Raw genomic sequence first — 21,225 nt, forward strand, 5'->3', positions numbered from 1 at the left:
AGAAGCTTGAAGGCTCAGGTCATAAAGGAAGACAGCAGTGACCTCAGTGGATGCAGAGTCACCAAATCTGAACAGCTGCTTCCAATTAGCAGATAGCTCAGCGCTAGGGGCTGGCTTGACTGGTCCAGGCCCAGCCTGTGTAATGTGAGCCAGGCTGCCCTGCTCCCTCTCTGTCCCTCCCACCGTAGGGCACTGAGTTCCCTAGTAAAAAATGGCAGCAGAATCCTCTGAAGAAAACTGCTAGCATGAGAATCTGTCCAGAGAGGTGCTTGGAGGTCCAGAGCCATAGCAAGGAGGTTGACAGGAAGGGCAGCTAAAATAGAGTGAGCTGCATATTGCAGCATCTCCACAAGCATCTCCAAGCCTAGGGCTAATAGGCCAGGGCACCACAGGAGAGGCTAGCCTACACTTAGCAGATTAAGTCACACTTAGAAAAAAAAGATACGGAATTACAGAGGGACCGTTGCATGCATCCCTCCCTGCCTGCCTGCCAGTGGCACCTCATATCTCATGACAGCCATGAGGAAGGGGAAGCAGGTCCACAGCGGCCCCAGCAGAGAAGCTGGAAAGACAGCACCCACTGTGCATGCCACAAACAGATGTCAGAGTGCTTGCTGTGCAAAAGCTCCATCAAAGCTGCAGATGCTGCTGATGCTATACCCAAAGTCTCACATGAGAGGCCATGACTCATGTAATGATGTTTTTGAGACTCCAGTCCAGATGAGGAAGGATTCAGAAGCCTCTTTAATCTTTGCTGAGCACCAGTCACTGACCTGGCATATGCTTTTCTCTTCTACATTCACAGAGATGTCTCTGAAGAGTTTGAGATTATCTGCCTTCAGAACCAGACAGAGCCCAGGCTTGCCTGCAGTGCAGCCTTAGGCTAACAACTCACTTTCAACCTCTACTTAGTCTGCCACTACCTACAGTCACCTCCATGCCTCATAGCCCTCTTACCACCTCCCAGCTGGTCCTTCAAGGACCAGCACTCTATTGCTAACTCCCAGCCCAGCCACACAGCCTCATTTCTCTCTGATACGAGCTCTGAGCAATGACCAGTGGTGATGACCATTCTCTCATGAACATGCAGTCAAGCTCCATTGCATCCCTGTGCATCCCATTTCTGTGACACAGCAGGGCTTCCTGCAGACTGTCCTGTCTCTGAAAACACTTCCCCCACAAAGGAAGCTCTAATAAATTTCCTCAGCATTAGCCAGTTCCCACAATCCCAGCGCACATGCATCTCAGCACTGACCTGGCCCCTGCCATACTGTATGCCCACTGCAGAGGTGCTGCAAGGCCTTGTTTGCTCCCTGTCTACTGGTGTCCCCAGGCTGTCAGGGTTCTTTCTCCCTCAGAGCTTCTGGGCAGCCCGGGACCCCTGGCTCTTGGGGCTCCCAGTCCCCCTTAGGGCTTCCCAGCCTACTGGCGCCTACTGGCGCTCCCTGTCCCCGTGCACAGCCTCGTCCCCAGGCGCTCCCGAGCGTCCCGCACAGTGCAATCTCCGTGCTGGAGCTCTGCCAGCCCCGGTCGCCGCTCCGCTCGGGCCCGCAGCCCCCGCCTGGCGCCTCCGCGGCTCCTCTGCCGCGACCGCTGAGCGCCCGCCCCGCGGCGGGTCTGTCCCTGCGGCGGCACCCGCGGCGGCCGTCCCGCGCCCGCAACGTCCCGCTCGTCCGCAGCCAGCGCCGGCCGCACTGCTGTCGCGCGGCGGGCGAGGCCGGTCCGGCCGCGGATCCGTGGTGCTGCGCCGCCGCGGGCGCGCCCCCCCCCCGTGCCGCCCCCCCCGCCCCATTGTCTGCGCAGCGGAGGCAGAACAAAGCGCCCGGTCCCGGTCCCAGTCTCGCCCGGCCCGGCTCGCCCCGGCCCGGCCCGGCGTGCGGCGATGCGGACGTGCGGAGCACCGGGCGAGGGCGGCGGGGCAGCAGCAGCGGGTCGGTCCGCGGTGTTGGCACTTACACCGTGCGTCCCGCGCTGGCGGCGTTCACATCCCGCAGGATCCGGCCCCGCCAAGACGTCCCGCAGCCGCTCCGGTACCCCGGTTGCTCCGGTGCCGCGGTCGCTTCGGTACCGCTCGCCGCTCCGGTACCCTCAGCGCTCCGGTGCTCTCCTGCGCCGCGGCCGCCCCGGTGTTTCGATGTGCCGGCCTCCCCGCGCCGTGGCCGCCTCGGTGCCGCGGTCGCCCCGCGGAGTACTCGGCGGCAGGCGGCGGGTCGGCTCTGGCTCGGCGCGGAGGCTCCTGATGAAATCCGACCCAGCGCCGCCCTCAGCCCCCCGCTCCCCCCACCGTCCCCATCCCCGCCCAGCCACCGGAGCGCGCCGGCAGAGCGCGGCCCCGGAGCGGCCCCGGGCAGGGGTCCGGGGCGATGGGACGGCGTGATGGGGCACGGGGCAGGGGGCAAGAAGGGGCCAGGGAGCAGCGTCGGGGAGAAGGACGGCACGGAGTGGGAGGAAGGGCTGGAGACGGGGTAAAGAGGGATTGGCGAGGAAGAAATGGGCGCCGGGAGCCCGCGGAAATGGGACAGGTAGGCAGGAGCAAAAGAAGCAGGGCAGTGGTGGGACGGAACAGGGCAAGGAGAGGGCTGGCCAGGCAGGAGATGGAGGGAGGGTGTGGGTGACACTGGGGGCATGTGGGGACACGATCGCAGAGGCAACAGCTCATTCTCTGCTCTTTACCACAGTTCCTTCCTAAGCACAAAGGCCGGAGTCCAAGTACCAGTAACTTGCCAACACCTTGACTCACATCAAGGCTTCTAATGTCCAGGCTGGAAGGTACTCATCTGTAGTGCCTGCATGGCAAGTGACTGGGGCCCCATCAGTCTATACTAAGAAAAAACAAGACTCCAGGGAGTGATTGTCTAGGCTTCTCCATCAGTGGTTGGCTTCCTGGCTCAACTTGGCCACTCAGACTGTTTGTCTTTGCTCCAGACAGGCCAGGTCACAGCAGTATTGGTGTGTTTGCTGGGGGTGACTCAGCCTCCAGGCCAATAATCACTACTGGGCCTTCTTTTATTTCTTAGTTAGAGAAACCTTCATTGACTACTGGCTGTGATGGTCCATTGCTAAGACCATGTGCTATAAAGATAGCTTCAAAGACAGTTCAGTCTGCTTCATCAGGAAAATATCTAGGTTCTTCCAACAGTGACAATCAGTTCAAACAGAGAATATGGACCACTGGACTAATTTCATAGAGAAGGAACCCTTCAAGATTTACATGTATTCCCAAATACCACATAGGCTGAGCTGGATTTAGAAATAAAAAGCAACTCTGGATGACTTTTACTGACCTAAAGGTATCCTGGAGAAACCAGATCCTTTTGACCCTTAACAGCACATCTTACAATTCTTACAGAAATTCACCAACCTATAATATATTCAGTTTATTTCCTCCTACAGTTTATTTTCCTCCTACCAGAAGGTCACAGGAAGGCAGGAAAAAAGTTCAGAAGTGGGAAGCAAGGATGATAAAGGTTCAGATCAGCTTCAATGAATGGAACAATTTAGTCTCCATTCTGGAAAGGAGACAAATGGGGGAAATGGGGAAGAGGACAATGAAATAATGAGTGGTCTGTGGAGGGTGATTTTGTTGAGCTCTTGTTTTCTTCACTGTGTCTTCCAATATAAAAGAGGGATGAAACGAGGCTAACAGAAGTCAAGATCAAAACAAACAAAAGAAGCTGCTACTTCATGTGAGGGGCTGTGGACCTGGGGAACTTCTTGCCATAGAATGCTGTGGATGCTCAAAATTTATATTGGCCCAAGAGGTGCCTAGACTAGTTCACCGAAGAGAAATCTTTGGGGGTTCCTGGGCTAGAGGAAGTCTTGAGCTGACTCACAGTGAGATGGTCCTTATGATCTTATGTCTGTCCCAGTTTTAACAATGACATCTCAGCCTTGATTTAGCTATCATGTCTTTTTTTCTCTTTATTTTTGTCTACAGTTGTTTTTTCTTACATTACCTTATTCCCTTCCAGATGTTTTCAGAAACAGCAGTAAGCTTATCATTCAGCATCTTTTCTAAATGAAACAAACCATGTGCTCTTACTCTTGTCATCAGCTATCCATTGCTGTTTACCCTAGTTGTTCTTCCATATGTATGTCTCCTAGTTTAAATTAATGTCTCTTTAATATAGCAAATCAGAATTCCCACTGTGTTCTGAAGAAATGTCATCTGCACCTTACAGAAAAGCATTTAAGGGAAGGCTTCCTTTCTCTACTGGAAATTGCTTGCTTGCTGTACTTAGGGATGACATTTGCTTTTACATAGTTGCATCATCTTACTATCTTACATGTGACTCACATAGAGCTATTCTTCCTCTTCCATGGTTTCTAACTAGGGTCATTTACAGTTTCTGGCCAAGTATTTTCTAATGTATTGCTAAGACCAAGATCCACAATGTGATTTAGGCATATACTCTCCATAGCTTCTAATACCTTGGTATTTGTGGCAACACTTTTATTGATACAGGTTCAAATGCATTAACTTCTACTTTTTGATAGATAATCAAATAAATAGGGCTGATGGTGCTGAAAGATATTGCTGATGTGATCACTGTTGTCCACTATATATAAAAATTGTGCCTTTGGAGAGGTCCTTGATGACTGGAAACAAGCTAAAAGAGCTGGCAGATCTTTAATGACACTTTCCATGGAGCGTAAGAGATCTCGATCCCCACGTGTAAGAAATCATGAAAGGAAGGCAAGAGGCCGGCATGGCTGAGTCGAGACCTGCTGGTCAAACTAAAGGGCAAAAAGGAAATGCACAGGCAGGGGAAGCAGGGACAGGTATCCTGGAAAGAGTACAGGGACCTTGCCTGATTGTGTAGGGATGGGCTCAGGAAGGCCAAGGCGTGGCTGGAGCTGAACTTGGCAAGGGATGCAGAGAATAAGAAGAAGGACTTCTACAGGTATGTCAGCCACAAAAGGAAGGTCAAAGAAAGTGTACCCCTCCAAAGAACACAACCTACAAACTGGTAACAACAGATGAGGTGAAGGCTGAGGCACCTGAGCTTGTTGCAGATGACACCAAATTGGGTGTGTTTATCTACTTGAGGGTAGACAGGCTTTACAGAGGGATCTGAATAGGCTGGATCAATGGGCCAAGGCCAACTGTAAGAGATTCAACAAGGCTAACTGTCAGGTCCTGCGCTTGGGTCACAACAACCCCAGGCAATGCTATAGACTTGGGGAGGAGTGGATAGAAAGCTGCTTGGCAGAAAAGGACCTGGGGGTATAGGTCAACAGCCAGCTGAATATGAGCCAGCAATGTGCCTAGGTGGCCAAGAAGGTCAATAGTATCCCGGCTTCTATCAGAGATGGTGTGGCCAGCAGGACTAGGGAAGGGATTGTACCCCTGTACTCAGCACTGGTGAGGCTGCACCTCAAATACTGTGTTCAGTTTTGGGCCCCTCACTACAAAGACATGGAGGTGCTGGAGCATGTCCAAAGAAGGGCAACAAAGCTGGTGAAGGGTCTAGAGCACAAGTCTTATGAGGAGCAGCTGAGGGCACTGGGGTTGTTTACCCTGGAGAAGAGGAGACTGAGGGGAGACCATATTGCTCTCTACAGCTACCTGAAAGGAGGTTGTAGTGAGGTGGGTGTTGGTCTCTTCTCCCAAGTAACAAGCGATTAGACAAGAGGAAATGGCCTCAAGTTTATCAGGGGAGGTTTAGATTGGATATCAGGAAAAATTTCTTCACCGAAAGGGGTGTTAAGCACTGGAACAGGCTGCCCAGAGAAGTGGTTGAATCACCATCCCTGGAGATATTTAAAAGACATGCAGATGTGGCACACAGGGACATGGTTTAGTGGTGGACTTGGCAGTGTTAAGTTTATGGTTGGACTCAATGATCTTAAAGGTCTTTTCCAACCTAAATGATTCTGTGATTCTATGATTGCTTGATTCTACTCAGCAATTTCTTTCTACTCAGCAACTTCTTTGCCTCAGTCTTCACTGGCAATCTCTCTTCCCACACCTCTTGAGTGGATGGATTGCAAGACAGGGACTGGAGGAGCAAAGAGAAGATCAGGTTCAAGACCACCCGAGGAACCTGAACACGCACAACTCTGTGGGTCCTGACGAGATGCATCCCAGAGTACTGAGGGAATTGGCTGATGCAGTTGCCAAGTCACTCTCCATGTCATTTGAAAAGTCTTGGCAGTCAGGTGAAGTTCATGGAGATTGAAAAAAGGATAACACTGCACACATTTTTAAAAAAGGTAGCAAGGAGGACCCTGGAAACTACTGACCCATAAGCCTCATCTCTTTGCCTGGGAAGATCATGGAACAGATCCTCCTAGAAGCTATGCTAAGGCACATGGAGGACAGGGAGGTGATTCGAGACAGTGAGCGTGGCTTCATCAAGGGCAAGTCCTGCCTGACCATCCTAGTGACCTTCTAGGATGGAGTGACCACATCAGTGGACAAGGGAAGAGTTAGCGATGTCATCTATCTGGACTTCTGTAAGGCCTTTGACAGGGTCCCCCACAACATCCTTCTCTCTAAATTGGTGAGATAGGGATTTCATGGGTGGACTGTTGGCTGGATGAGGAAATGGTTGGATGGTCGCATCCAGAGGGTCATGGTCAATGGCTCAATGTCCAGATGGAGATCGATGACAAGTGGTGTCCCTCAGGGGTCTGTACTGGGACCAGTACTCTTTAGTATCTTCATCAATGACATAGTGGGATTGAGGGCACCTTCAGCAAGCGGTGCAGTTGACGTGCCTGAGGGACAGGATGCTATCCAGAGGGACCTGGACAAGCTCAAGAACTAGGCCCGTGTGAACCTCATGAGTTTCAACAAGGCCAAGTGCAGGGTCCTGCACCTGTGTAAGGGCAACCCCCAGTATTCATACGGGCTGGGGGATGAAGGGATGGAAAGCAGCCCTGCTGAGAAGGACTTGGGGGTACTAGTGGCTGAAAAGCTGGATGTGAGCCAGCAATGTGCTCTCGTAGCCCAGAAGGCCAAATGTATCTTGGGCTGAATCAAAAGCAGCATGGCCAGCAGGTCGATGGAGGGGATTCTGCCCTTCCACTCTGGTGAGACCCCACCTGCAGTGCTGCATCCAGCTCTGGAGCCCTCAGCACAGGAAAGAAATGGACCTGTTTGAGCAGGGCCAGAGGAGGCCACAAAAATGCTCAGACAGATGGAACACCTCTGCTGTGAAGACAGACTAAAAGAAAGTTGGGATTGTTCAGCCAGGAGAAGAGAAGGCTCTGGGGAGGCCTTATTGCAGCCTGTCACGTCTTAAAGGTAGTTTATACAAAAGATGGGGACAAACATTTTAGCAGGGCCTGTTGCGATAGGAAAAGGGATAATGGTTTTGAACTAAAAGAGGGTGGATTCAGACTACATCTAAGGAAGATATTTTTTGACACGACAGTGGTGAAACCCTGGCCCAGGTTGCCCAGAGAGGTGGTAGATGCCCCATCCCTGGAAACAGTCCAGGTCAAGTTGGACAGGGCTCTGAGCAACCTGATCCAGTTGAAGATGTCTGTGTTCATTGCAGGGTGGGTGGACTAGATGACCTTTAAAGGTTCCTTCCAATCCAAACTATTCTATGATTCTATAACTGAAGCATCCTGCACTTGGGTTGGGGCAATCCCCAGTGTCGTTACAGGCTGAGGGATGAAAGGTCTGAGAGCAGTCCTTCGGGGGTACTGGACATGGGCCAGCAATGTGCTCTCGCAGCCCAGAAAGCCAATTGTATCGTGGGGTGCATCAAAAGAAGCGTGGCCAGCAGGTGGAGGGAGGGGATTCTGCCCCTCTACTCCACTCTGGAGAGACCCCACCTGGAGCACTGCCTCCAGCTCTGGAGCCCTCAGTACAGGAAAGACATGGACCTTTTGGAGTGGGGCCAGAGGAGGCCACAAAAATTATCAGAGGCTTGGAACAACTCTCCTGTGACGACAGGCTGAGAGAAAGTTGGTGTTGTTTATCCTAGAGAGGAGAAGGCTCCGGGGAAACCTTATTGCAGCCTTTCACGTCTTAAAGGTGGCCTATAAGAAAGATGGGGACAGACTGTTTAGCAGGGCCTGTAGCGATAGGACAAGGGGCAACAGTTTCAAACTAAAAGAGGGTAGATTCAGACTAGATCTAAGGAAGAAATTATTTACGATGAGGGTGGTGAAACACTGCCCACATTAAGAGGTGGTAGATGCCCCATCCCTAGAAACATTCCAGGTCAGGTTGGACAGGGCTCTGAGAAACCTGCTCTACTTGAAGATGTCCCTGCTCACTTGGACTAGATGGCCTTTAAAGGTCCTTTCCAACCCAATACAGAGCTGTCAAGCTGTGGTACCAGTTCCGTTTGCTAGGTGAAATCATCTTGCAACTCTTTCTCTATATTTCATGGATTCCAAGGGCATTTCAAATGGCAGAGGCAAACTTGGGATCTCACCCCAAAAAACTTACTCCTGTCTTAGGGAGAACTGTCCCCTCACTTCCCTCCCTGCCCTCCAGCCATGTATGTTCCTAACAGGTGCCTGCCTTCTTTTATTTTTAACCTCCATTCTGAATGCAGGAAGCCTTTGCTTGCTGTGAACATCCGGGAATCAGAGCCTAAGAACATCCTAGAAGGATTTCCTGTTTGTGACTTCTGAGCCAGACTCTAGCCTGCAAGAGTGGAAGCCTCTGAGCAATTTAGTCCTGCTGGGCTACCTGCCATATTGCTCCTACCCGGTTCAGGAGCAAGATGCCATCTAGCAGGAAGGTCCTAAACTGCTAGACCACTTCCCACCTGCTACAAATGAGGGTGGGAACTTGCAAAGTCCAGTCTGGATGGGGATGTGCATGACTCCAGGATCATGGTCATTGTGGTGGCAGAATAGCAACATGAGAGATACCATGACATCCCATTACATTGCAGTATTTGCCTGCTAGGGAAACACAAAGCATGCAGAGATCATGTTTTCTGTGCTGCCTTTCACCTATGCTTTGGTCACTACTGACTCCAGTCTGCCATGTTTCACTAGCTCCTATGTTATTTCAGTTTCTGAAGTTTACCAAAGCACTGATTAATCCCAAGAACTTAGTCATCTTCAAATTTTGCTCCCTTCTCTGTACTCTGGTCTCCATATCATTAACAACTCTATCAAAAGGCATGACACAGCTGTGAGCCTTGCAGTCCTTTCCCAACCTTTACCACTACCAGTAACCTTCTGTCCTGGATAATTGAATAGCATATTTCTGCTCTTGTTTCTGTGTCTTAGTTGCTCTTACAAGGCATAACTTGACTTACATTTTTCTACCAGTCCACATACAGTTCCAAAGATACTTGCATGTCAGAAAGACTGTCTAAGATCCCTCTGAATGTCCAAGCACATGATATGGATCCGTTTTCCCCTCTCTTGCCAAGGGGCTCCAAGAACATATAGTAAATTAGAATTTACTAGGAGACCAAAAGGAATCTACTAATTTCCATCTCTAAGTAAAGGCAGCACTTGTGTACAAATTCCAAGTCTGAGAGGAGGGTTGTTTAATGATCTGGGGTAATGCCATGGGGCTGAAGAATAACAAACATTACAGATACTGAAGAAAGGAGGACTGAAGTGAATGACCTAGGAAAATGCAGATTTCTTGCAGCATAAAGGATTCAAAGCAGATTTTAAAGGGAAATAATAATCTGAAAACATGACAATAAAAGGCAAATGGGATCAAATGCAGCAAGTTTGCCAAATCATGCCAGACTAGCACATTAGACAACTTTCTTTGTAAGTGATTTTTCTGGGGCCAGGAAAAAAGGTTGATCAGACTATCTGAACTGCAGTGCTAGAGTAACATAATGAGAAATTATTTATTCAAATGTAGAAGACAGAAATCTACATGAAAACTGTAAGATGTGGAAGACTGGCAAAAAAAAAAAGAGTTACCAGTAACTCAGAAGTTTTATTCTTGAGGAAATGCACAGTCTTTTCAAGGATCAGTTTCAGAGATCATCTATTTAATTCTTTTCAATAAAGATCTCAGGGGGGAAAAAAAAAAGTATACTGATAAGGTTGATCAGTGACACAAAGTAAAGAGGCATTGTGAGTATAGCGGGTGACCAGAACATCATAAAAGCGAAAAGCTATTATTAAGGAATAGTATAACAGAAATGGAATTAAATTCATAGATTCATAGTAGACAGCCCTTCATGGTTAAAAGGGGTGTCCAGAGATGCATAGTCCAACCTCTCATATGAAGAGAGACTGTTGACAATACTAGGTTAGATCAGCCTTGAAAACTTGCAAGGGGCCCAAGATTCACACCCTCTGTAAGTAGGTTTTCCCAGTGGTACACTACTCTCCTGGTGAAAAAACTTTCCCTAATTCACTCTGAATCTCCCAAACTGTAATTATGGCCATTGTTATTGTTCTGTTGTCTGCTACTATGAAGAAGCATTTGGTTCCATCATCTTTTTACAATATACCATGCATTTTGCAGGCTGGGAGTCCCACTGCTCATTGTTTCATCTGTCTCAGCCCTGGACTTGTTAGTAATTTTGCCGGTTCCTTGCATTCCCAACTAGCAGCTCTCTTGTGATTCAGCTTGGGACTTCTCAAACAGCTCATTTGGTATTATTTTAAGTTATAGCAGCTTCTAAAGATTAAGACTTCAAGTACAGCAATAAGACAATTCATGCCCAGAAGACAAAATAATCAGAAGTGAAGACATGTAGGTAGATACAACAAAGAGCATGGAAGTATAAGGCTACAAACAAGACAGAAGTTATATTCTTTGCAAGTACTTTCTAAACAGCATAGCACAGGCAGATTGTAAACAGTAGGAAAAAATCTAGGGCTGACCGCTGCTTCATTCCCATACCTCAAAGGAGATTCAGTTGAACCCAGAAGCCCCTGTCATGATCAGCAAATGTGCACCTAACTAGTTCTTAAAGTCCTCCCATAATGAAGACTTCATAAACCTGCCAGTCAATCTATTCAGCGTTAAATTTTCCTTGCTATTATTTAAACGCATTATTTCATGTACTATCTGTCATGAACACTGGAAATAGACTGTTCTCTTTGCAACTGTCTTTTACAAATCAAGGTGGTTATCATACCTTCTCACTCTTCTTTAAGCTAAACTGCCCCAGAGCATTTAATCTTTACATATTGTATTTTCTCAACCTCTAATCATTTCCTCTGGACTTTCTCAGATTTATCTACATTCCCTGAAGTGCACTGACTAAGATTGGACATGGCTAAGGGCGTTATCACAGCAAAGCAGAGCAAGAAATGTTACTTCATACATTCTGCAAGTCATATTCCTGTTTATACCACCTCATATGATATTATTTTGTTTTTGCAACAACATGCCCTCAGCTGATTCATATTCAACCTACAGGTCACTATAAACTAAACATGTAGAACTATTGTATAGACTGTTGTTTCTCACTCTCTACCTATACAGCTTATTATTCCTACCAAGTAAATAATCTTCCTACCAAAGAATAATAATAATTTTAGTATTTCCATCAATGTTGTTTAGTATTTTGACTAATAATCTGCAAGGAAGTATGTACTGACTAAACAAAAGCACACAGAACAATAAGGAAATTATATTACTGCAGCTTTAGTGATGTAAATTTAATGTTCAATATTTATAAAGACTGTAGAAAACTCAAAGTGGTCAGAGAAGTGTCGTAAGAATGAGTCAGAATCTGTAGAACAAGCTTCCACATGGAGAGCTTTAGAAAGATTAAAAAAAAAAGTGATTTCTAAGAATCTGTAAGACAGAAAATTTTAAATTATGTATAATGTCTCAATCTAGCAAATGAAGGCAGAACAGGAGCAATGGGGTGGAGCTGCAGTTATACAAACTAAAAGTAAAGAGCAACAGTTCAATGGAAGAAGGAATTAATGACTAGAATAACTAAGAAAAAGGCATAACAGGTTCCTAGCAGTCAAGGTTGTCCATCTTCAGCTGGACAGGGTGCTGGGCCACCTTGTCTAGACCGTGCTTTTGCCAAGAAAGGTTGGACCAGATGATCCTTGAGGTCCCTTCCTGGGATTCTATGATTCTACGACCTTTCTCAAGAGATGTGCAAGCTCAGCAAAAGTTACAGGGTTTGAAAGAGGAGTCTCTCCCTGAGGTTCTGTGAGCTTTGTGATTCCCAAAAGTCACTGACAGTGTCACCCAGTCCTAGTGTCTGAACTGACTTCTGAATCCGTGTGCTGCTTGTCCCATTAAACTCTTCCCAAAGAGATGGCCAAACTGCATCAAACCAAGGAATGATTTTTATGATGAGAAAAGGGAGTGGGAGAATGATGAGAAGGAAAACATCTAATACATTTCAGTCAGTAAGCCAAGGCAAAACTGAAATCAACATTTCCAGAGAGTGGAGTTGACTGAGCTGAGTCCTGTGCTACTGACTGCTCTACTTCCTGTCCTGGCTTCTTCTATCCTCCTCTTCTGGAATCTCTTCATCCACATTTCTGCAGCAGGGTGACCTCATTTGGCAGCAGCCTCTGCAAGCATATGCTCACTAAAGCGTACCATTCTCATAGGTGCCTCTTAGAAAGCTGCTCACTAAGGCCTGGACTTCCTCCCTGGTAGCAAACAAGTCTCCTTCTGTTCCCCTGAAAATCAGCTGGGAGGAAGTGAGATGGGGAGGTGGTTTCCGAAATACTGTGGATTGTGATTACAGACATAGTCTCAGAATCCATGGGGTGGGGGTGGAGAGCGCAGGAGCTGCATGGGGAATCCAGATTATTTTCGTGTGAGGTGAACACGTGCCTTTGATCAACAGTATGCACAAACAGATACAAGCCTGATGGCAAAGGGCCTGCTGGTGTTTTGTAAAAGGAAGAAAACAATTTGAGGAATATCCCTTCCCAAAGAACATGGCTCTTGCTTTGGAGGAGCTTTCTATATATAGTGAGGCGATTATTTCAGAATGGAAAATGTTTGTTCAGGAAGGAAAGGCTCTGAGATCAGCAGAGTCAAGTCTCACCCACATGCTGTCGACTCCATTGGACTCTTCTGCCTAGCAGCAGGGAACTGGGAGGAGTCTGCAGGGGCGATGTGACTGTCCAGGAATCACCCATCTGTACCTGAGTTCTCCTCACTCAAGGAGGAGAGGTTGGGTTCAAGCTATGGTCTGTCACAGAGGGGCAGGTTCTGAAGTAAGATCTGATGATTCCTCCAGGAATAAGAAAAATGCAGGTTTTGCCTTTTTTTTTGCCTTTGACAAATTAAGTTTATCATCCACAACTGATGCACACTGGAATGCAACAAGATATACCACAAATACACTGTACTCCTGCACGTGCCCGCAGGCAAACTGGCAATAATGTGCACACTGACCAACCAGTCCGTGCTAAATATGCCGCATACATATGTAAGGTCTGAACTGCACTAAATATACCTGCCACAAATAGGAAGCAGTGGTTCTTAAACTAGAAACGGTGACACACAAACACACATATCTCTCTACGCTCCCTCCGGAACCCCGCCCGCTCCGAAGGAAGGAACGAACTGGTGTGATACAGCGCCATCTAGTGGAAGTTTATGTATTACACAATCTTAATCTCGTGAATGTTATTTGTGTTGTAGCATTGCTTATGAGTCCCAGATACAGGCCAGTATGCGCGCTAAACTTCTTGTGTTTAAAATGTTTAAAAACCCGAAAAAATCATTAACTTGCATCTTAAGCTGGCTATGATGCATATAACTTGCCAACATGTTACCATTAAGGTAACATCAAACACTCTAAACCAAGTCACAGTCCAAAAATCATAGGTTAAAAGTGCACATATAAGCCTACCACAAACTTTTAAAAGTTACTCAGACCTCCAGGTTAAATCACAGCTGCGTAGCTCCTTCAACGGCACAATCAGGCTATAAACAACCTCTTAGCTGATTCTGCTTTACATAATAACCTTTAAGGACCATAACTGACTTAGCAGAAGGAAGAAAGTAAGTTTTGTTTATGAGTCAACTTAATAATTGTTACATATCTAAAAAAACCACAGGCCACTGTGAGACACTGTGAGACACCGTGAGATGGAAGATGGGACAGGTAACCCAGGAGGAATATAGAGAAGTTATCTAAGCAAGCAGATATGGGGTGAGGAAAACCAAAGCCCACCTGGAGTCAAACCTGGCAAGAGACGTGAAATGCAACAATAGAGGCTTTTGCAGGTCTATCAGCAGCAACAGGAAGGTTTAGGAAAACATGGGTCCACTGCTAAATGGAGCAAGCACCCTGGTGACAGAAGGACACAGAAAAGCAGCCTTGAGGCATCCCAGGCCCCTAAGACCAAAGGGAAACTCTGGAGCAAGGAAGACTTACCCTCAGTGGAGAACTGTCAGGTTAGGAACCGCTTTTAGGAGACTGGGTTTACATAAGTCCCTTAGACCTGAAAGAATGCACCCACAAGTGGTGAGGGAGCTGGATGACATCACTGGAAGGCCACTCTTGATTATCTATGAAAGGTCATGGTGACTGGGGGAGGTTCCTGAGGACTGGAAGAAAGCAAGCATCACTCCTATCTTCAAGGACAAAAAGCAAGATCCAGGGAACTACAGGCCAGTCAGCCTCACCTCAATTTATTATAGATAGAGAATCATATAGACATGCCCCACTTTTTCCACCTTTCCTTACTGCATCCCCCACCTCACAGACACTGTCAGTAGAGCACATCAGAGAGGTTTTATAGTATTGCCTAATGATCTTCTCAAGGTCTTTAGATTCTGTAAGGAAGGCAGTTATAAATGCTATAAACTGGAAATTGTACCTCACCTGTGCCTATGACCCAAAGGCAATTTAGTGGCTGCCAAAGACTTCCATCATCAGTCACAGATAGGATCCTTCCCTGTTCATGTTCATCAAAGAAAGTATCATACAGGAGAAGAGAATCATAAACTTTGAAATGTTAAATTTAAAATCACACTAAGGCTGATGAAAAAAAGAAAAGATTTGAAGTTAGTGGAAACTAACACTCTGGCTTTAAAATCTGTGACTCCATGCAATAGGTGTGGGACTAACATTTTCTGCAGTTACAGAAAGTATCATGCAATTGAAATGAAAAAAACTTCCCACGCAGGTGTTCTTAAAGATGACGTGAGAAGTGTTTAACTCATTTGATTACTGGAAGTGTTCAAGGTCAAGTTGCATAGGGCTTGAACAACCTTATCTAGTGAAAGATGTCCCTGCCCACAGCAAGGGGGGTTGGACTAGATTTTTAAAGGTCCCTTCCAACCCAAACCATTCTATGATTGTATGACTGTCATTATCCTCCCTAATGTTAGTGTTCTGGATGACTGTTCCCTTAGTGTCAGGTGACAATGACAGAGGGTTTTGTGCTGATGGAAAGACAGTAAGCAATCATAGAATCCTAGAATAGGTGAAGTTGAAAAGGACATATGAAGAACTTCTAGTCAAATCCCTTTGCTCAAGGCAGTGTCAACTACAGCAGGTTGCTCAAGACCGTGTCCAATTTTGTTTTGAATATCTCCAAGACAGAAGACTACACAATGTCCCTGAGCAACCTGATCCAGTGTTTGACTGCCCTCACAGGAGAAAGTCTTTTTGTAAGTTTAAACGGAATCCTGTGTTTCAATTTCACAGTGTCAGTGAGGTGGGATACCTTAAGGAACAGTGGAAAAAGTGGGTTATGTCCATATAATTATTTCCTGTAATAAAATAAGAAATGAAAGAAAAACAGGAAATAGAGAAGTGAAGGAAATAATGCTGAAAAATTAGGAAGTTCATAACAGTCCTTGGTTTTACTAAGTTTTGTTTCACAAACTGGGATTGGGTACCTTCAAACTAGAATATATTATGGTCTTCACAAGAGGGACTGAATCACAGAATAGCTGAAGTTGGAAGGGACACCTGGAGATCTAGACCACCTCCCCTGCTCAAAGCAGGGACAACTAGACCCTTATTAAAGTTGAGACAAACAACATTCACTGCTTTCCGCCCCTACATCAAGTCATGTCATTGTAGAAGGCTATCAGGTTAGTTAAGCGTGATTTTATCTTTGTAAATCTTTGCTGACCACTGATCGCCTTCTTGCCTTCTTGTGTTCGGAAATGGTTTTCAGGGAGATTTACTCCATCACCTTCCCAGGGACTGAGGTGAGGCTGACCTGACTGTAGTTCCTTGGATCTTCCTTTTTGTCCTTCTTGAAGATAGGAGTGATACTTGCCTTCTTCCAGTCCTCTGGAACTCCCCCAGTCACCATGAACTTTCAAAGATAATTGAGAGTGGCTTTGCAGTGATGTCATCCAACTCCCTCACCACTTGTGGGTGCATTCTTTCAGGTCAGATTCCAATAATTTCTTCCCTCTTCATGCATCCAAAGGTAGCTTTAGCTCTTTTTGTTATAATACTGAGTTTTAACTTGCTTGTCTTCTACCAGTGTAAACCGTTTCAGCCCTTATTTTTCTGGACAGTCGCATAATCATGGAAATGCTTTGCATTTGGCTCTGTTAAGAGCAACCTTGTTTGAGAAGATCCAGTCTACTAGTTCATTGTTTCTTACTTACCTATTTATCTTTCAGCCAGTGTTAGTATCATCTGCAAACTTTATCAGCAATGACTGACTGACTTTTAAATCACCACAAATATTGAAGCAACACTGAGCTTCAAATATTCCTCCTGACAACTTTTCCCTCTGAGACATCTTAATGTACTTAACATATATTTAAATGGATGCACTACTTTTTAATGAAAATGTCATGAAGTATTATGGAGTGTATTATAATTTGAACTAATCTCTTGTTCTCCGCTGGGGAACCAAGAGCCTTCAAGCAGAGGCCTACCCTGACTGGGTTGACTAGTTGACTGCTTTTAAGCCTGCACCATAAGAAGTCAGCAACCACCATTTCACCTTGCTTCATTCATCATTTGTCATCATGCTCCAGTATACTCTGCTTTGAAAATCAATGTAGATGAGTAGTCTCGCCCCCAAAATATGACTAAACTGGATCAATGTTTTCTGTGTTCCGATTGTATCTAAACAGGCCATGGACAGCTGATGAACACTGGTGTGGTGGGTTAACCTTAGCTGGCTGCCACATGCCCACTGAGCCACTCTCATTCCCTCTCAATAGGACAGAGAGGGAGAATAAGATGAAAAAGCTTATAGTCTGAGCTACTGTCATGGGCAAAACAGATTCAACCTGGGGAAGATTAATTTAATTTATTGTCAATTAAAAGTGGAGTAGGATGGTGAGAAACAAAGACAAAACTAAAACCACCTTTCCCCCCCAGACCCCTTCTCCCCAGGCTCAACTTCACTCCACCACTTCTGACACATCTACCTCCACCCCACTGGGGGATGGGCAGTGGGTGTTGTGGTCAGCTTGTAACGTTTCATCTCTGCTGCCCTTCCTTCTCATGCTGTTCCCCTGCTCCAGCATGGGGTCCCTCCCAGGGGCTGAAATTCTTCAAGAACTGCTCCAGCATGGGGACCTTTCCACAGGGTACAGCCTTTCAGCAAAAGACCGCTCTGGTGTGGGTCCTCTGCGTGCTACAGTTCCTGCCAGAAAACCTGCTCCTGCAGGGGTCCTCTCCATGGACTGCAGCTTACAGCAGGCATATCCACTGCTGTGGTGTAGGATCCTCCACAGGCTGCAGGGTGGCTATCTGCTCCAACGTGGTCCTCTGTGAGCTGCAGGGGGACAGCCTGCCTCACCATGGTCTTCTCTACAGGCTGTGGGGGAATCTCAGCTCTGGTGCCCAGAGCACCTCCTCCCCTCCTTCTTCTCTCACTTTGGTGTCTGCAGGGCTGCTTCTCTCACATTTTTCTCACTCCTCTCTCCCACAGCTGCTTCCCAGCAATTTTTATGCTTTCTTAAATATGTTATCAAAGAGGTGCCTCTAGCATTGCTGATGGGCTCAGTTGTGGGCAGCAGTAGGTTTGTTTTGGAGCTGGCTGGAACCGGTGAGGACCAGCTGGAACCAGCTGTGTCCGGCACAGGGCAACCCTGGCCTCTTCTCACAGAGGCCACCCCTGCAGCTCCACCACTGCCAACACCTGGCCGAATAAAGCCAGTGCACAGTGGTGGTCATAGTCTTTGACACACATGTAGATATCTTAACATTTGTTGCACTGAATAACGTAAATCTAAAAGTAATGTTTAAAAATGTGTTATGCTGCCTGAAAAGAAGTTGGTAATGCCAAGATAGAAATAATTCCTCCAAGAAAACTGAGTGAAAAAAAAGAGGAACTACTGAAATACGTTATGGACTTTAAATCATAGAGGTAACAGCCACCCCCACCATCCTTTAAAAATGCTGTTGATTCTTTTTGCAGTGAATGGAGGAGGGAGATTGGGGATGTTATTGCTGAAGAATGTTATTACTACAGGATAAACAGTAAAATTATTGAGAGTTGATGGAGTACTTGGAGTGTGGAATACGTACTTGCCAACCATAATGTAGGGCTACAAAGTTGTCTAGCATTTCAAAGAATATGTTGCAAATGCAACATCACAGAAGAGCTATAAAGGTATGCTGGAGATGGGAGAAGATAGGATTTTTTTTTCCACCTTGTTTATCATAGCATCACAGAATAGTTTGGGTTGGAACGGACCTTTAAAGGTCATTTAGTCCAACCCCCCTGCCATGAGCAGGGACATCTCCAAATAGAGCAGATTGCTTAGAGCCCTGTCCAACCCGACCTGGAATGTTTCCAGGGATGGGGCATCCACCACCTTTCTGGGCAACCTGGGCCAGGGTTTCACCACTCTCAGTGTGAAACATTTCTTCCTTAGATCTAGTCTGAATCCACCCTCTTTTAGTTCAAAACTATTACCCCTTGTCCTATCGCAACAGGCTCTGCTAGAACATTTCTCCCCATATTTCTTATAAGCCCCTTTAAGACCCGAAAGCCTGCAATAAGGTCTCCCCAGAGCCTTCTCTGTTCCAGGCTGAACATCCCCAGCTCTCCCAGCCTGTCCTCACAGCAGAGGTGTTCCATCTGTCTGAGCATTTTGGTGGCCTCCTCTGGCTCCGCTCCAACAAGTCCATGTCTCTCCTGTGCTGAGGGCTCCAGAGCTGGATGCAGCACTGCAGGGGGTCTCCCCAGAGCGGGGCAGAGGGGCAGGATCCCCTCCCTCAACCTGCTGTCCATGCTGCTTTGGATGCAGCCCAGGATATGGTTGGCCTTCTGAGCTGTGAGTGCATGTTACGAGCTCATGTCCAGCTTTTCACCCACCAGGACCCCCAAGTCCTTCTCCATGGGGCTGCTCTCCACCCCTTCATCCCCCAGCCTGTATGGATACTGGGGGTTGCCCCAACCCAGGTGGAGGACCCTGCACTTGGCCTTGTTGAACCTTGTGTTGTGATTTCAGTATACTTCTGTATCACTCTGCTAAATCAAATCCCATGTAATGCCAAGTATCTTCAAATAAGTAAATCTGCTACCAAACACTTAACCCTCCTTGTACGGAATTTCTAAAAGAACTTGGTCAGAGAGTATTGGATCCTGACAACTGACCAAACAAAACAGAAATGTTTTTTCTGAATGGATGGCCCAATATAAAGTAGGGGTTATAGACAATCTGGATTGATCTGAAACCCCAAAGATATGCAGCATTTCCATTTCACCCTGCAGCAATGCAAATTGGTAATACTAGCTTGAACTGCTACTTGTGCATGAAGAGCTCACTCAGAAATCATAGACAAGCTATCTGTTGCTACTTGGGACCAGTAATAGACAAGATCATCCCACATAAATCCCATTATCTCAATTATCTATATGATGTGTTCTTCATTTCCAGCTTTGTCCCCATCTCACATACAGAATCACTGAAATATCACCACAGCACTTAACGAAAGCCATCTTACAGTCAATACTGCCCTCTCAGGCATTGCAAATTTTCACATTGTTGGTGGATTCTAGCACACTGTGTGTCTCTTGGTATTCCCTTGGAAGTTACAGCACTCTATTTAGGGCAGACTTCAGCCCGTTCAGGTCATTGGCTGAGAGAGTCCCTTGGGAGACAGTCCTTAAGGGCAAAAGGGTCCATGAAGGCTGGACAGTCTTCAAGAAGGAAATTTTAAAGACACAGGAGCAGGCGGTCCCCATGTGTCATATGATGAGCTGGTGGGGAAGATGACCAGCCTGGCTGAACAGGGAGATTTTGCTGGGACTCAGGGAAAAGAGGAGAGTTAGGAGAGTTTATCAATCACCTTTGGAAGAAGGGGAAGGCAACTCAAGAAGAGTACAAACATCTCGTTAGGTCAAGCAGAGACAAAATTAGAAAGCCAAAAGCCCACCTAGAGCTCAATCTGGCTACAGTCGTAAAGGATAACAAATAAATGCTTTTACAAATATATTAACAACAAAAAGAGAGGCAAGGAGAATCTCCATCCCCTACTGGATATGGCGGGGAACATTGTCACCAAGGATGAGGGTAAGGCTGAGGTACTTAATGCCTTCTTTGCCTCAGTCTTTAATAGCCAGACCAGGTATCTGCAGGGTGTTCAGCCCCCTGAGCTGGAAGACAGGGATGGAGAGCACAATACACTCCCCATAATCCAACCTGCTAAGCCACCTGGACACCCACAAGTCTATGGGGCCTGATAGGATCCACTGAAGGGTACTGAGAGAGCTGGTGGAGGAGCTTTCCAAGCCACTCTCCATCATTTATCAGCAGTCCTGGTTAACAGAGGAGGACCGAGACGACTGGAGGCTTGCCAATGTGACAGCCATCTACAAGAAGGACTGGAAGGAGGATCCTGGGAACTACAGGCCTGTCAGCCTGACCTCTGTACTGGGGAAGATTATGGAGAAGTTCATCTTGAGGGCGCTCACAGGGCATGTGCAGGACAACCAAGGGATCAGGCCCAGCCAGCATGGGTTCATGAAAGGCAGGTCCTGCTTGACCAACCTGATCTCCTTCTATGACCAGGTGACCCACCTAGTCCTAGTGGATGAGGGAAGGGCTGTGCATGTTGTCTAACTGGACTTTAGTAAAGCCTTTGACAGCGTCTCCCACAGCATTCCCCTGGAGAAACTGGTGGCTTGTGGCTTAGACAGGTTTACTCTTCGCTGGGTAAAGAACTAGCTGAATGGCCAAGCTCAGGGAGTCATGCTGAATGGTGTTAAATCCGGCTGTAGGCCGGTCACAAGCGGTGTTCCCCGGATGAGGGCTTGGTTCTGGGGCTGGTCTTGTTCAGTATCTTTACTGATGATCTGGATGAGGAGATCAAGTGCTCCCTCAGTAAGTTTGCAGACAGCACCAAACTGGGTGGGAGTGTTGATCTGCTGGAGGCTAGGCGGGCT

This window comes from Phaethon aethereus, assembly GCF_964289735.1.
Source record: "Phaethon aethereus genome assembly, chromosome: 1".
NCBI lineage: Eukaryota > Metazoa > Chordata > Aves > Phaethontiformes > Phaethontidae > Phaethon > Phaethon aethereus.